The 15,584-nt window shown below is 40.9% G+C and overlaps 1 protein-coding gene across 3 annotated transcripts in view; it reads left to right on the top strand.

The window, feature by feature from the left end:
- Positions 1–15,584, top strand: part of EXOC2 (exocyst complex component 2) — a 117,146-nt gene that overhangs the window by 7,654 nt on the left and 93,908 nt on the right. The window contains exon 2 of one of the 3 annotated variants that reach the window (XM_043449222.1): positions 9,429–9,561. The exons of the other annotated variants lie outside the window; for them this stretch is intronic. The gene's annotated coding sequence lies outside the window, so the exon portion shown is untranslated. The remainder of the gene's footprint in view (positions 1–9,428; positions 9,562–15,584) is intronic. 3 annotated transcript variants of the gene reach the window in all.

The raw sequence follows: 15,584 nt of genomic DNA, 5'->3' as shown, positions 1-15,584 counted from the left end.
AGACCAATCACTTCAGTTCAGTTCAGTCGCTCAGTTGTGTCCGACTCTGCGACCCCATGGACTGCAGCACGCCAGGCCTCCCTGTCCATCACCAACTCCTGGAGTTTAACTCAGACTCATGTCCATTGAGTTGGTGATGCCATTCAATCATCTCATCCTCTGTCATCCCCTTCTCCTCCTGCTTTCAAAGACCCAGCATCAGGGTCTTTTCCAATGAGTCAATTCTTCACATCAGGTGCCCAAAGTATTGGAGTTTCAGCTTCAGCATCAGTCCTTCCAATGAATATTCAGGACTGATTTCCTTCAGGATAGACTGGTTGGATCTCCTTGCAGTCCAAGGGACTCTCAAGAGTTTTCTCCAACACCACAGTTCAAAAGCATCAATTCTTCAGCGCTCAGCTTTCTTTATAGTCCAACTGTCACATCCATATATGACTACTGGAAAAACCGTAACTTTGACTAGATGGACCTTTGTTGGCAAAGTTGGACCAATCACTTAGAGAGCTTAAAGAAAAGGAGTTAGAGTGTAGACATTATGAGCTTTTTAAAGGATAAAATTTTTTACAGTTTTTCACACTAGAAGTAAAAAAGCCACTTAAGCATCCTATGTTGTGTGTGTGCTCCATCATGTCCGACTCTTTGCAGCCCCATGGACTGTAGACTGCTAGGCTCCTCTGTCCATGGGATTCTCCAGGCAAGAATACTGGAATGGCTTGCCGTTTTCTTCTCCAGGGGATTTTCCCAACCTAGGGACTGAACCCATATCTCTTAGTCTTCTGCATTGGCAGGCAGATTCTTTACCACTGGCACCACCTGGGAAGCCCTGAAGCATCCTACAGGTTTTGATTTCTAATAAAGTAAATATTAATTGCTATTACTTACATAAACCAAAGGCCCTTTGAGGGGGGGTACCCCTCTCTTCTTAAAAAAGGGTTTAAGGGGTCTTGCGACCAAAACAGTGAGAAAACCACTGTGGATTATCTCCAGCTACTGTTGGCCTGTTTCTCGCTGTGACCTCCTAAGGAACTACTGTTAGAAACTACTTTAAAGGATTTTTGTTGTTGTTGTTGTCATTGTTTTCTTATTCCATGTACAGTTTAGGGGACAGGGTGGAGGGGTGGAGGGATGAACACAGGGAGCGGGGTCTAGGTAGCAGGTGGGTGAGTCTCCTGTGCATTAGGGCCTCTCTGTGGAATGACGTGAAACAATAGTGACTGAGACTCTTCCAATATTAACACTAGACAACAATGCGCAGATCCAGGAAGCCTGGAGAAGACCATGCAGGATCAATGCTAGAAAATCTGCATCTGACCATGTTATATTTAAACCGCAGAAAATAACAAAGAGAACATCTTAAAATAAGCCAGAGGAAAAAAGCCTTATCTGTGGGGGATCAAGAGTGAGAATTATATTGGATTAGAACAAATTAACTAAGTGTTCAGTCCAGACAGATAGAAAAGCAAAATAAAATACAAGGAAGAGGAATTGACACGTTGAAGTTGTCAGAAATGAATTAGTAAGCTTGCTCCTGAAAAAGAAGATAGAATGTATGGCCTACATCAGGACTGTTGTTATAAAAGGTCGTTAAAAGAAAGTATTGATGAGTCTAGCCATGAAGAGATGTTTACAGATACTCAAGGCAATGAAAAACATAATAAAATCATAGCTATGGGAGAAAGCAGTATGATATTCAACTTGAAAATCAGAACAAAATAACTGACTTTCTGAAAAATACACTAAAATCGTCTTAAGATTTATAAACCTGTAAACCCAGAATCATTAAGATTTATAAACTACAGACCCAGAATCATGGTTAGGATTAGGGCTTCCCTTATGGCTCAACTGGTAAAGAATCAGCCTGCAATGCAGAAGACCTGGGTTCGATCCCTGGGTTGGGAACATCCCCCCGGAGAAGGGAAAGGCTACCCACTCCAGTATTCTGGCCTGGAGAAGTCCATGGACTGTGTAGTCCATGGGGTCGCAAAGAGTCAGACACAAATGAGCGACCTTCACTTTCATAATCATGAAGGAAATAATCATACCCAAATAAAACCCAAATCACACCCAGTAATTATACCCAATGTGATACTACAATGAGATGGTGTTATAGGCCAGTAACAGGAACCTACAAGGAATAGAAAATTCCTGTACTATGTATAAGATGACAAATGTGAAAACTTCAGGGTCTTTCTGTAAGCCAGCATGGCGCTCTGGACACAGTGAGTTCTCGATGATGCTTGTAAACTGCTGCATGCTTCCTGATACTACCACAGACAGGCAATGGAATAGAAGAGAAGGCAGTTTCTGACTAATTGTTAATGAGATTGAAGATGCAGAACTCCTAAATTAGCAAGTCAAATCCAGGAATGCCTAAAGGACTAGCAAAACTGAACCAAGTATGCTTATTCTTAGAACATAGGTAATTCATTAATAGGGAAATTATTTCAGTTCATTGTATTAATAAGTAAAAAAATGATCTTGATGCTGAAAAAGTATTTGATAAAATTCATTTCTAATTAAAAAAATTAACTCTCAGTAAATGAGAATAAAGATTTTCTGCAGTATAACCACATAATATCAGTAGCAGACATCTTAGTGGTAAAATGCTAGCGCATGTATTCTCAACCAGCACAGTAACTGAGAATTAGCTCTTGAAGGGACCAAAAATTCTTAAATCCTTGTGTATAATGTGCAGATAGGCATAGATGCAGTACATAATGCAGGTTTTATGGTGTATTTGTGATGTTAAAATTTCTTTGGGGTGGTTAGGAAAAAGACCTAAATAAAAAGGCTTCTACTGGGGTGATAAGACAGGTGGAGAAGCAGTGCTCTTGAGGCCCGCCTGCTATGGTCGGTCTGCTTGCACATACCATGGTTGGCATTGTTTGAGACTTTACAGCAAATACAGTAAAGCAATGGAAATAAATGATGCAAAGATTGATGAGTAAGAGCCAGAGCTGTTACAGTATTTGAAGGCAATAAGATTTTCTGCAGAGAAAACATAAAAGACCTTTTGGGAAATGGTTTCCATTGAGAAAGACTCAGTAAGGTGGTTTCAGATTAATTCCATGAACTTTTCCTGTGAACAGAGCTGAATAGTTTCTTGACAGTCATAAAAAAAATGAGTATGTGGGAAGATTCAATGTTGTAGATATTTTAACTGTTCTGAAATTACCCAGAAATTATGTGTAATTGATACATTTGTTCATTTAACAAGTCTGTGTTAAGCATTCATTGTATGACACTCTGTTCTGCATTCTGGGGGTACAGCAGTATATGGGGCAGACAAAACCCCTTCTCTACATGAACTTTAGTCAGTAGACACAGACGAAAAAATAATAAAGTGTTTCAGGGTGGTGATACTTCCCATCCAAATCCTAGTAGGATTAGTTTTACAATGAAATAAAATATTTTAGAGTTCATCTCGACCAGTACCTGTGTGCTGTGGTTAAGATAACTTGTTAAAGATTAATCGTACTATCAGACAATTGATTATAACGTAAAATTATGTCATCGGTGCAAATTAGATCAGTAGGGTGAAAGATAGACGGTCCAGAAACAGACTCAAAATGAGAACTTTTGTCAGTGATAAAAGTGGCATTTCAGATCAGTGGAGGAAACTGGGTTATTTGGTGAGATGGTATTGTGGTCAGCCAGCTATTCACAGTACTCCAAATGGATTCCAAATGAGTTAAATAATCTTAAAGGTAAAACAGCATTAAAATACCAGGACTTGACTTTGAATGTGTGACTGTAGAGTAGCAAAGAAAAGGTCAGTAGGCTTGATGTTAAAAGACTAAAAATTTCTGGAGGGCCAAGAGCTCTGTTGTTATTGTTTATTTGCCAAGTCATACCTGACTCTTTTTCGACCTCATGGACTGTATGTAGCTCCTCTGTCCATGGTATTTCCCAGGCAAGAATACTGGAGTGGTTGCCATTCCCTTCTCCAGGGGATCTTCCTGACCTAGGGATTGATCGAACCTGCGTCTCCTGCTTGGCAGGTAGATTCTTTATCACTGCACCACCTGGGAAGCCCTCAAGAACACCATAAGCAATGTGAAAAACAGTAATAACTGGGAAGATTCGGACAATGTGGACAGAGAGTGAACATTCTCATTAGAGGTTTTATAATTAAGGAAATTAAACCTAATAAAAAGATGCAAAGGTGATGAAAAATGGGATCACACACAGTGCAAGTTGAAACTACTGGTTTTGTCTTGCCTGTCTGACAGCTGCAGATTGAACAGGTTGCTGACGCCCACTGCTGCTGGTGGGAGGGTGTGCTGACAGCCTGCAGGCCGGTTTGGTATTCATGTTACATCCTTTGGCCAGCAAGCCCTCTTTGAATGTTTTGAAAGGAAATATTAATAGCTGGGTAAATGTTCAAAAATCTTTTGTGGTCAAGTGTTCATTGTTATGGTCCAATAGCAAAAAATCAGAAGCCATCTGAATGCCACTTTGATTATGTATCCATACAGTGGAACACTAAGGAGCCTGAAACTAGTGTAGATTTGTATTTACAGACATGGGCGGAGACTGGACCCAGTGAGCTCACTGATGGGTAGAACAGGTTCCTGAGTATCTTCTGCAGGATCCTGGGGGTCCTTGAGCTGATGCCAGCCAACCGTTGGGTGAGGCCCGTGACTGACATGGCTGGGTGCAGGCTCCAGGAGATCCCAAAGTTGGTGTTGGCCCGTGGTGGGCAGAGCTGGGGCCCAGTGCCGCTTATTCACACAAGGATTCAAAGAAACAGTCAAGTTGATGTGGAGCAAGATGTTTTTTATGGGTAATTTATGTAAACCAAATTCCCTTGTTTTCCCACTTGTATCCCAGTATTCCATTTAGAAAATAATTCTTATTGCTTTATTATTTTAGGAAGAGGAAGAAGAGATCATAAAAGGCTAGTACAGTGAGTTAAAATCTTGTGAAGAGGGGAGTTATGAATCTTGTTCATATTCTTTGACTTTGAATGTTCATTTGTTAATAACTTAGGCAATAAGCACTAACTTCGCAGCCTTTATTTTTGCATACTCAGTAAATTCCCACAACTCTATTTCCATCAGTAATGAATAATTTCCTACTAGATTTGTTGATAAAATACTTTGTTAATTTATTTTATTTGCTAATTTCTGAATTCCATTCCTGGTGTTTTGAAAAGACACAGAAACACAAGACCTAGGCAAGTCCCATAAAGTCTGGCTCCTGCAGTCTGTTCTGGTTTTGAATAGATTCTGATTCTCTCCAGGTTATAATATAGGACAATTAAACAGTTGTTTTCAAAAGTAGTGTCTTAAAATTAATAATGCATAACCATTTCAGAGTTAAAGTTTAAGCTTTGTGAAGCTGTTTACTTTCTGATTTCTGAGTTATACTCAGGTGCTTGGTGAATATTTTCAAAGCTGTTTGTGAAGATTGTTTTAAAAACTACTTTTAATGCTTTAAAATTCCTTGACCTTGTGGGCATTTTTGTAGACCTTAAATGAAAGATAAAAAATGCAAAACAGATCTTTAACACAGAAAATTATAAGATCTGTATTTTTTTTTTATTGTGCCGTCACACAGAAATGACATATCATGTTTGTTTCTAGTATCTTTTCCACATTTTCCTTTGGTTTATTAATTAAATGAGAATTTCTAAGCTATAATTAAATTCTCTCTTTTTACCTAAATGTTACATCCCCTATCCTTCCTTCCCTCTGTCTGTTCATCTCTTCCTCTGTTTCTTCTTTAATGAAACTGGGGAAATGAAAAAAAACCTGTGGTTTGTTTTTAAAAATAAATAATTGTATATTTTAATCTGTGGTAACTGTTATTATGGTTTGTTGTTGTTCAGTTGCTAAGTTGTGTCCTACTCTTTTGCAACCCCGTGGACTGTAGCCTGCCAGGCTCCTCTGTCCCCGGAATTCTCCAGACAAGAATACTGGAGTGAATTGTTATGTCTTTCTCCAGGGAGTCTCCCCAACCCAGGGATTGTACTGGCGTCTTGCGTCTCTTATGACTCCTGCAATAGCAGGTGGGTTCTTTACTGCCTGAGCCACCAGGGAAGCCCATTATAATGGTTTACTTTTAATAATTTATTTCTAGAAGTATCTGTAAAAGCTTTGCAGCCTAGACAGCAAAGTTATATTGCAAAGATAACTTTGGAGTCTTTGCAATATAACTTTCAGAAATGAAAGGGACAATTAGGCTATCAAATACCCTAACATTGAAAATTAATGATCTTAAAAATTCAGATTCTTCTGATATATAGAAATGTTTTATAATAAGTCCAAGGATTTTTAAATGAATAACAACATGCTTTTATTATAGTTTAATTGTTAAAAGCTAAGAAAGCCAGTTTCTATAGTCTTATATTAGTAATTGAATTTAAAACCTTTGTCCTAATTAGTAAGACTTTCATAGAATCAAGAGCTAAAAAGTGACCTTCAGAGTAATCTCATTCAACCACCTTTTATACAGATGAGAAAACTGAGAGCACATGAAAGTAACCCAGGGCTTTTAGTCGTCAGCGCCAGAACCCAGCTCAGAGCCCAGGTCTCCAAACTGTTAATAGATGTTCAGTTTTTGAGGTGGTTCTATCAAAGCTTCATTCAGAGACCTATAGCTTGGAATATTTTTGGTTTATTAAAATATATCTAGATTACCGTGTGATCTATTACTTACCTAAAAAGATAAAATTTAAATGACAGTCTGAAACCTTTTTGAAGATACCCTTATTGTTCTTGTGTGATGTCCTTTGTTCTTATAGGTAGGAAGGAATTTATTTGCCACAAAATGATAACTCTGTGGTAAACCAGTACTTCACATTAAAAAAAAAAAAAGGCATCAAGTTTAGAATTTATTTCAGCTTCTTCCAGTTCTTTAGTTTAGAGAAACAGTGTTGAGAAGCAAAGAAACACTTAGGCTCTAACTTTCATTGTATCTACAGAATAAATCATTGACAGAATGTAGTATTATAGTGCTTCCTTATATCCAGAAATGTTTCAATGTAGTTTTTATTGTCCCACTAAATATAATTCGCTAAGAACTAGACTAGCAATTTATAAGATACAGTGAATTTTTTATTCCATTACTGAAAAAAAAAATCACTCTTAAGTGTACTTTTTTTTCAGTGTAAACATATCAACACCATAAAAAGAAATGAGAGAATTGTCTGTTAATTCCCATATGGGTCCTCTTAGTCCTGTTTATTCCCATTCAGGTTCAGGTAGTTGAAAACTTCTTGGTAAATTAACATGAGTCTGGAGACATGTCAGAATTATTGCTTTTTAAAATTTCCAAATTTTTTAAGTTGAATATAATTGACTTCCAGGGCTTCCCTGGTGGCTCAATGGTAAAGAACCTGCCTGCTGATGCAGGAGACACAGTTTAGGAAGATCCCCTGGAGAAGGAAATGGCAGACCACTCCAGTGCCTGGGAAATCCCAGGCAAGAATAGAGGAGCCTGGCAGGCTACAGTCCATGGGGTCATAAAAGAGTCAGACATGACTCAGCAACTAAACAGCAACAAATAATTGACTTATAGTATTGTATTAGATGCCTCTTGAGAAATCTGTATGCAGGTCAGGAAGCAACAGTTAGAACTGGACATGGAACAACAGACCGGTTCCAAATAGGGAAAGGAGTACGTCAAGGCTGTATATTATCACCCTACTTATTTAACTTACATGCAGAGTACATCATGAAAAACTCTGGACTAGGTGAAGCACAAGCTGGAATCAAGATTGCCAGGAGAAATATCAGTAGCCTCAGATATGCAGGTGACACCACCCCTATGGCAGAAAGCGAAGAAGAACTAAAGAGCCTCTTGAAAGTGAAAGAGGAGAGTGAAAAAGGTGACTTAAAGCTCAACATTCTGAAAACAAAGGTCATGGCATCCGGTCCCATCACTTCATGGCAAATTGATGGGGAAACAGTGGAAACAGTGAGAGACTTTATTTTGGGGTTCTCCAAAATCACTGCAGATGGTGACTGTAGCCATGAAATTAAAAGACGCTTGCTTCTTGGAAGAAAAATTATGACCAACCTAGACAGCTTATTAAAAGGCAGAGACATTGCTCTACCAACAAAGGTCCGTATAGTCAAAGCTATGGTTTTTCCAGTAGTCATGAATGGATGTGAGTTGGACTATAAAGAAAAATGAGTGCCGAAGAATTGATGCTTTTAAGCTGTGGTGTTGGAGAAGACTCTGGAGAGTCCCTTGGACTGCAAGGAGATCAAGTCAGTCCACCCTAAAGGAAATCAGTCCTGAATATTCATTGGAAGGACTGATGCTGAAGCTGAAACTCCAATACTTTGGCCACCTGATGCGAAGAACTGACTCATTTGAAAAGACCCTGATGCTGGGAAAGATTGAAGGTGGGAGGAGAAGGGGATGACAGAGGATGAGATGGTTGGATGGCACACTGATTCAGTGGACATGAGTTTGAGTAAACTCCGGGAGTTGGTGAAGGACAGGGAGGCCTGGTGTGCTGCAGGCCATGGGGTTGCAAAGAGTTGGACACGACTAAGCTACTGAACTGATTGTATTAGTTTCAGGTGTACAACATAGTGATTCAGTATTTATAGATTGTACTCCATGTAACATTATTATAAAATAGTTCTGTGTTTCCTGTTCTGTACATTGCATCCTTGTGATTTATATGTAGTAGTTGGCACCTCTTTCTCTCCATCCCTGATAAGACTCATCCCATCCCCCCCTCACCACTGGTGACCACTGGTTTGATGTCCGTATATGTGAGTTTGTTTCTGTTTTGTAGTTTTCATTCATTTGCTTTCTTTGTTAAATCCTACTTATAAGTCAGGGTTTCCCAGGTGGCAAGACTGGTAAAGAATTCGTGTGCCAGTACAGGAGACATAAGAGATGTGGGTTCGATTCCTGGGTTGGGAAGATACCCTGGAAAAGGGCATGGCAGCCCACTCCAGTATTCTTGCCTGGAGAATCCCATGGACAGCAGACCTGGTGGACTACAGTCCATGGGGTTGTAAAGAGTCGGACACGACTAAAGTACCTTAGTACGCACATACAAGTGAAAAGATACAGTATTTGTCTTTGTTTGTCTGACTTTTTTCACTAAACATGATACCCTATGGGTCCATTCATGCTGTTGCAAATGGCAGACTTTATTCTGCCTAATAGCTGAGTAGTGTTCCATTGTGTGTGAATGTGTGTGTGTCTGTGTGTACATGGTGTGTATATCTACACACACCCACACACCCTGCATCTTGTATATCTGTTCATCTGTTGATGAATACTTGGATTGTTTCCATATCTTGGCTATTGTAAATAAAGCTGCCATAAAGTTTGGCAAGGTGCGTGTATCTTTTTGAATTATTGTTTTTGTTTTCTTCAGATATATACCCAGAGTGGACTTTCTGAATCATATGGTAGTTATTTTTAGGTTTTTTTTTTTTTTTTTTTTTTTTAAGGAACCTCTATACTGTTTTCCGTAGTGGCAGCACCAACTTAGATTCCCACCAACCCAGTGCATGAGGATTCTTCACATCCTGGCCAACACTCACTTCTCCTCTGTTTGAGGATAGCCATTTTGACAGATGTGAGGTGACCTCTCGTTGTGGCTTTGATTTGCACTCATTGAGCATCTTTCCACGTGCCTCTTCACATCTGCATGTCTTCTTTGGGGAAATGCCTGTTTGAGTCCTCTCCCCAGTTTTTATTCCGGTTGTTTGTTTGATATTGAGTTGTGTGAATATATTCTGTATACTAACCCATATTAGACATATTATTTGCAAACATCTTATGTTCAGTAAGTTACACATTTGTTTTGATGATGGTTTCCTTTGCTTTGCAAGAGCTTTTTGGTTTGATGTAGCTCCATGTGTGTATTTTTGCTTTTGTTTCCCTTGCTGAGAAGACAGAGACAAAAAAAACACTGCTAAAATCAATGTGAAAGAGTGCAATTCTTGTGTTTTTTTACATATAGGTCTTTAATCCATTTTGAATTTTTGTTTATGGTGTGAGAAAACATGATTTTGTTTGTTTGCATGTAGTTGTCCAGTTTTCTCAACACCATTTACTGAAGTGGCAGTCTTTCCCCTGTGTAGTCTTGCCTCCTGTGTCATGAATAACTGTATATTTCTGGGCCCTCTGTTCTGTTCTGTTGACATGTGTATCTGTTTTTATGCTAGTATTGTCACTTTGTAGTACAGTCTCAAGTTGGAGCGTGATTCTTCCATCTCTCTGCTTTCTCAAGAGTGCTTTGACTATATGAAGTCTTTTGTGGTTCCATACACATTTTATTATTGTTTGTTCTAGTTCTATGAAAAATGTCATGGATAGGAATTTGATAGGAATGGCTTTAAATCTGTATATTGATGTGGATAGTACAGACATTTTGATAAAATTATTTCATTCAGTCCATGAACATGGGATATCTTTCCATTTCTTTGTATCATCTTCAGTTTCCTTCATGAATGTTTTATAGTTTTCAGAATATTGGCCTTCCACCTCCTCGGTTAAGCTTTTTCCTAAGCATTTTATTCTTTTTGGTGTGATTTTAAATGGGGTTATTTTCTTTCTAGGCACTTAATGACCACTATAGATGAAAGCTTTCCTTTAAAAATACCCTTGTTAATTTGGCATGAGTTGTGAAACTAAAAATGTTTAGAAACTACATTCTGTTTAGCAACACAGCAGATTTTTGTATGATTCCTTTTTAGCAAACCTATAACCCTGTTTGGTACCTAACAGGTTTTAAGTGTGGAGCTAAGGCTAAGAGTCAGTGTGTAATGATTTGTGACTCCTCTGCCCATGCCTCTGTGTGTGTGTGTGTGTGTGTGTGTGTGTGTGTGTGTGTGAAGTTCTGCTCCAATGCTGTCAGCCTTTATCATTTGTCTATTTGTATCACTGAATCCTTTATTATTAGTGTGCTTGGGTAAGGATATTGCCTTAAAAATGGCTTATTCTGTATCTGTAATAATTTTCCCTACATGAGTAATAATAGCTCCTTTACCTCCTGCCTCTGTCATTCTGCTTTCAAAAGATAAAATTAGCTTGTGGTGTGTAATTTTAGATAGGTTCACTTTTTATTCCTTACCTCTTTTACTCTTATATGGCTGTATATTATAAAGGCTAGATATTGTTTTAATTAAAAAATGAGGGTTATGACAGCAAAGTCAGACTTTTGTTAACCTCTGTTCAGTGTATTTATATAAGAAAGATCTTAGGACAGAATTTCAGACTTGCTTTATCACGTTTGTAAAATCCTTGTGAGGAAAATCCGTAGGCGCTTAATGACAACTATAGATGAAAGTTTCCCTTTAAAAATATCCCTGTTAATTTAGCATGAGTTATGAAACTGAAAATGTTCATAAACTAAATTCTGTTTTCTTGAGTCTTAGTCCTTCTTGAGAATGATAGTAATGTATTTCATATATTTCTGATTTTAAATATAAAAACATTATCTGTAATGCAAGATGGTTCTAATTGGGGGTGGGTTGAAAAGAGACATCTTCCAGGATTCATTCAACAGATAACTACGGAGTACGTAACCTTGTGGGTGGGTACTGCCATGCACATTGTGGGTGTTGGAGTGTAGAAGCAGATACTCTTGTACTTGTAAGTCAAATGGCTTACTGATCTGCCTGAGGTAATGGTTTGTCCATGCTTGAAGATATGTAGATGATGCATCAGGGTAAGGGAATGCCATTTAATTTTTGCATATGAACCAATGTAATGAACACTGGATTTTCAGCTGCCTCTGATGTGTGTGTCTGGAATAGAGCTGTACTTTTTCAGTCATAAATAAGAAAATAGATTTTGTGCTTGTAATTCATGACTGTCCATTGTGGCCCAGATAATTACCTATTATTAGCAGATACCACTTTGTTTTACTTGGACAAACTTTGAGGATGCCAGAAGTAAGATTATGATCCTCTGTAAATGCCTTCAAAATGGATTTAGAAAATTGGGAGTAAACTGAATTGTCTGTCCTAGTTGTTCATGTTTTGTATGTGTCTCTGTGTGTGTGTGTGCACATGCACATGCTTTTTTTTTTTTTTGAGTCCAGAGGTATTTTAATTTCAGGTCTGTTTCACAGCAGGATGAAGCTCTGTGGAAGGAGGGATCCGGGAGACTTTTTAGAGAAACTAACCTGAGGGAGAGAGCCAGTCAGCCAAGAGGGTGGTGGTCAGGCTCTGTTGCCCCATAGCCCTCGCTCTCGCCCCTTGTTTTGTAAACGCATGGTTATGTGACCACTGAGATCACTCATGGCACTGCACATGGACGTCTTGATGTAGCACCGCACGTGTGCGCTGGACCACGGGCTGCTTTTGTTCTGTGAGCTTGTGAGCTCCACCTGAAAATCCCTCGCGGCTGCATTACAGCTGCTGCACCAGTCAGGAGAGAATAAACGTGTCGGCAGTTCCTACAGCTTCTCAGGTTTTCTTCCAGTTTCTCCGTGCACCTTGCCTACCCTGGGTTCAGTGAACAGTGAGATAATTGGCGTAGTTGGTAGATGACACAGCGAGACAGTAACATTTAAACTTGACTTTAAAATATTGGTAAGGATTTAACAAACTTGGAAAGACGTTCCATTTAGTTGAAATAAGGTAAATGAAATCAGGAAGGCATAAAAGAACTTGGTAGTTCATAAGAAGTGAGTGGGCTAGTGTAGTTAGTGTCAGATGGATGACAGAGAAGATGAGGATGCCCGGCAGGGTAGACAAGTCTGATTGCAACAGGTTTTAATAAGTGCTGAGGGTGTTGTGTGCACTGGAGACCACTGAGCAGTGGATGTCATGGAGGTGGTTTTTTAATCAGGAGTGATGATTAGACCTGTAATTTGGAGAATTGATTCTGGTGTTTGCTAAGGATGGATTGCATGGGAGGGCTAGTAGGGACAGAGTGACCAGGTAGGCTCTGGCTGGCTTTGGTATCTAGGCAGAGAAGCAGTTGACCTAGCGCTCTGCAGGGGGTTCTGACTGCTTGATTCACAGTGTGTGAGGGGAGGGAGGGGAGTGCAAGATAACCTCGGCTTGCATATTTGGTTTATTGGATGAATGGTAAAGTCCTCTAGCCCTACACCTTTTGCTGCTGTTGTTTGCTGTTTTAATTATGTTAAATGAGGCACACAGGCGTGATTAAACCCAGTCTCCAGCCCCCTCGATTTTTCCAGAGGAGACAAGCTGATGGCATCTGGCTCAGAAGCCCAGCCCTCTACTCACAGGATTGCTCTCTCTGGTTTGGCAGCCCTGATGCTGGGCTGTCATGAGGAGCACGTACAAATGGTACTAGGGCTTGTGGAAAGTGAAGACACTCCTTGGGTTTTGCGTCTCCTACCAGAACCTAGAGGCAAAGGCCCGTCATCTCCTTATTGTCCCCCACACCCCAGACTTGCTGAGCTCTCTGCCAGCACCACCTCCATGTTTCCAGAAGCCGCGACTAATCTGCCAGTATCTTGATGGTCACTTCTGGATGAAGTTTAAAACTCCTTCCCCCTTTTCCCAGAAACACACTTGCTTATTTGCAGCCTTATTACCACTTTGGTTAAACCGACAGTCAGTTCCTACATTAACAGGACAATATAAATCTTGTTTCTTTTGCCCCTTTTGAAGATTTCAAGAGCTTTTATTCTTGGATTGATTCCTTTTCATGGCATCTTGTTCTTTTAAGCCTAAGAGTTTTCTTCTTCTGCATACACTTAATTTGGGATCAAAGTTTACAGTACTTTTGAAGGGTGATTTTTTTTTTTTTTTTCCTGTTATCCAGTGTGTTCATTTGCTGGGGATGCCATAACAGGGTGCAGTAGGCTGAAACAACAGACATTATTTTCTCATGATCTGGAGGCTAGAAGTCCAAGATGAGGGTGTCACAGGACTGGCTTCTCCGGAGGCCTTCCTACTGGACCCGGAGGTGCCACCTTCTCCCTGTGTCCTCGTGTGGTCCTCACTCCTCTTCTCATGAGGACGCTGGTCCTGTGGGATCAGAGCCCGCCCTGGTGACCTCGTCTAAAGAGGACGGTCTTTAGAGTCCTGACTCTTAAACACAATCACTCTCTGAGGTCCTGCATCAGGACTTGGTAGAGAAAGAGCAGATTATCCAAGACGGCACGGTCAGGCTTTCTGTCCCCCAGGGCCTCTCCTGCTCGCCCCACATTTTGTGAATAATGACTGAACGGCTGAGATCACGAACAGCACTGCACACTGCATGTGCGCGTCATGAGGTGCTCGCTTGGCCACAGGCTGCTTTCGTTCTGTAAGCATATATGAGCGCCACCTGGAAAGCGCGTAGAGTTACGTCACGGCTGCTGCTGACGGCTGCTGCATCAGCCGGGAGGGAAGAAGCGTGTCTGCAGCTCCTCGCACCGCCTTCCAGCTTCCTGGCTCGCGCCGTGCCTACTGTGGGTTCAACAAGCAGTGTGCACAGTAAGACACGGAGACAGACTTCAACACAAGTCTGGGGGAAGCACTTTAGCCCACACCACCAGCCTTATCTCTGTTTCCTCTGGGCCTTTTTTTAGATCTTTCACCTCTCGCATCTTCCCTGACCACCTTAGTTTCTGTCTGTCCTTGAGTATTTTAGGACAAGGCTGTGACAGCTGTTCGTCTCGTCTGTGCGTGGGCAGAACTGGTCTATGTCTGGCTTTTCTCTGGGTGATGTGACTGCATGAGGCCTTCTCGGGAGGACCTTCCATGTTGGAGTCTTTGGTTCTCTCTTCTCAGGGCCCCTTAGCTTCTCCAGAGTGGCTGTTGTTGCCCGAACAGGGTGGAGTTAGGCTAGAGGGTGGGCACCCTCCTCCCCCCGTGCCTGATGTCCCTGAGTCCTGGTCCTCTCTGTTTGGTCACATCAGAGACTGAACTTCTCACCTGGCTGATGGCAGGGTAAAGGCAGGGGCCACAGTCTAACTTATTACCCCATAAAAAGACAGGCATCCAGCAAGTTCTCAGTGCTTTTCCTCTGAGCCCACCCTCCCCTCGTCTTGTGGGACATGTAAAGTCTTCAGCACTTGAAGAGTTCTCTTCATTTACTAGGCTTCCGAGGTGGCGCTAGTGGTAAAGAGCCCGCCTGCCAATGCAGGAGACAGACCAGGTTCTATCCCTGGGTCAGGAACATCCCCTGGAGGAGGCTATGGCAACCCACTCCAGTATTCTTGCCTGGAGGATCCCATGGACAGAGGAGCCTGGCGGGCCACAGTTCACGGGGTTGTAAAGAGTTGGACACGACTGAGTGACCAGCTTGGACACATGTACTGTATACTAGGTGTGCTGCTTTGCTGGGATTATCTTCTTGATTGTAGTTGCAGCCCTGTGGAGAGCTCTCTTACTGACGGCAGTGTCTGTATCTGAAAACGGAGTGAAATTAGCCTGTCGGAGCACTAGTCAGAGCAGAGCATCTGACCTCAGGAGCTTCAGTTCTGCTGCCCCACACTGGGACAGTCGGCAAGTCGCTGCTCCTGCCTGTGTGTTGAAAATGTCACTGTGTTGATCTGAACACATTTAAAAGTTGCTATGCTAAGTCTAATACAAAAACAAAATGAAATTCCATACACCTATGAGAATGGAGACGTTCTTTAACTTTTATGAATCTGTTTAGATCAGAACGTCCTCCTTGAGGCGCTTCCAGCA

Source organism: Cervus canadensis, chromosome 28 (assembly GCF_019320065.1).
Source record: "Cervus canadensis isolate Bull #8, Minnesota chromosome 28, ASM1932006v1, whole genome shotgun sequence".
In the NCBI taxonomy this organism is placed as follows: Eukaryota; Metazoa; Chordata; class Mammalia; order Artiodactyla; family Cervidae; genus Cervus; species Cervus canadensis.
This window is presented reverse-complemented; position numbering and strand designations above follow the sequence as displayed.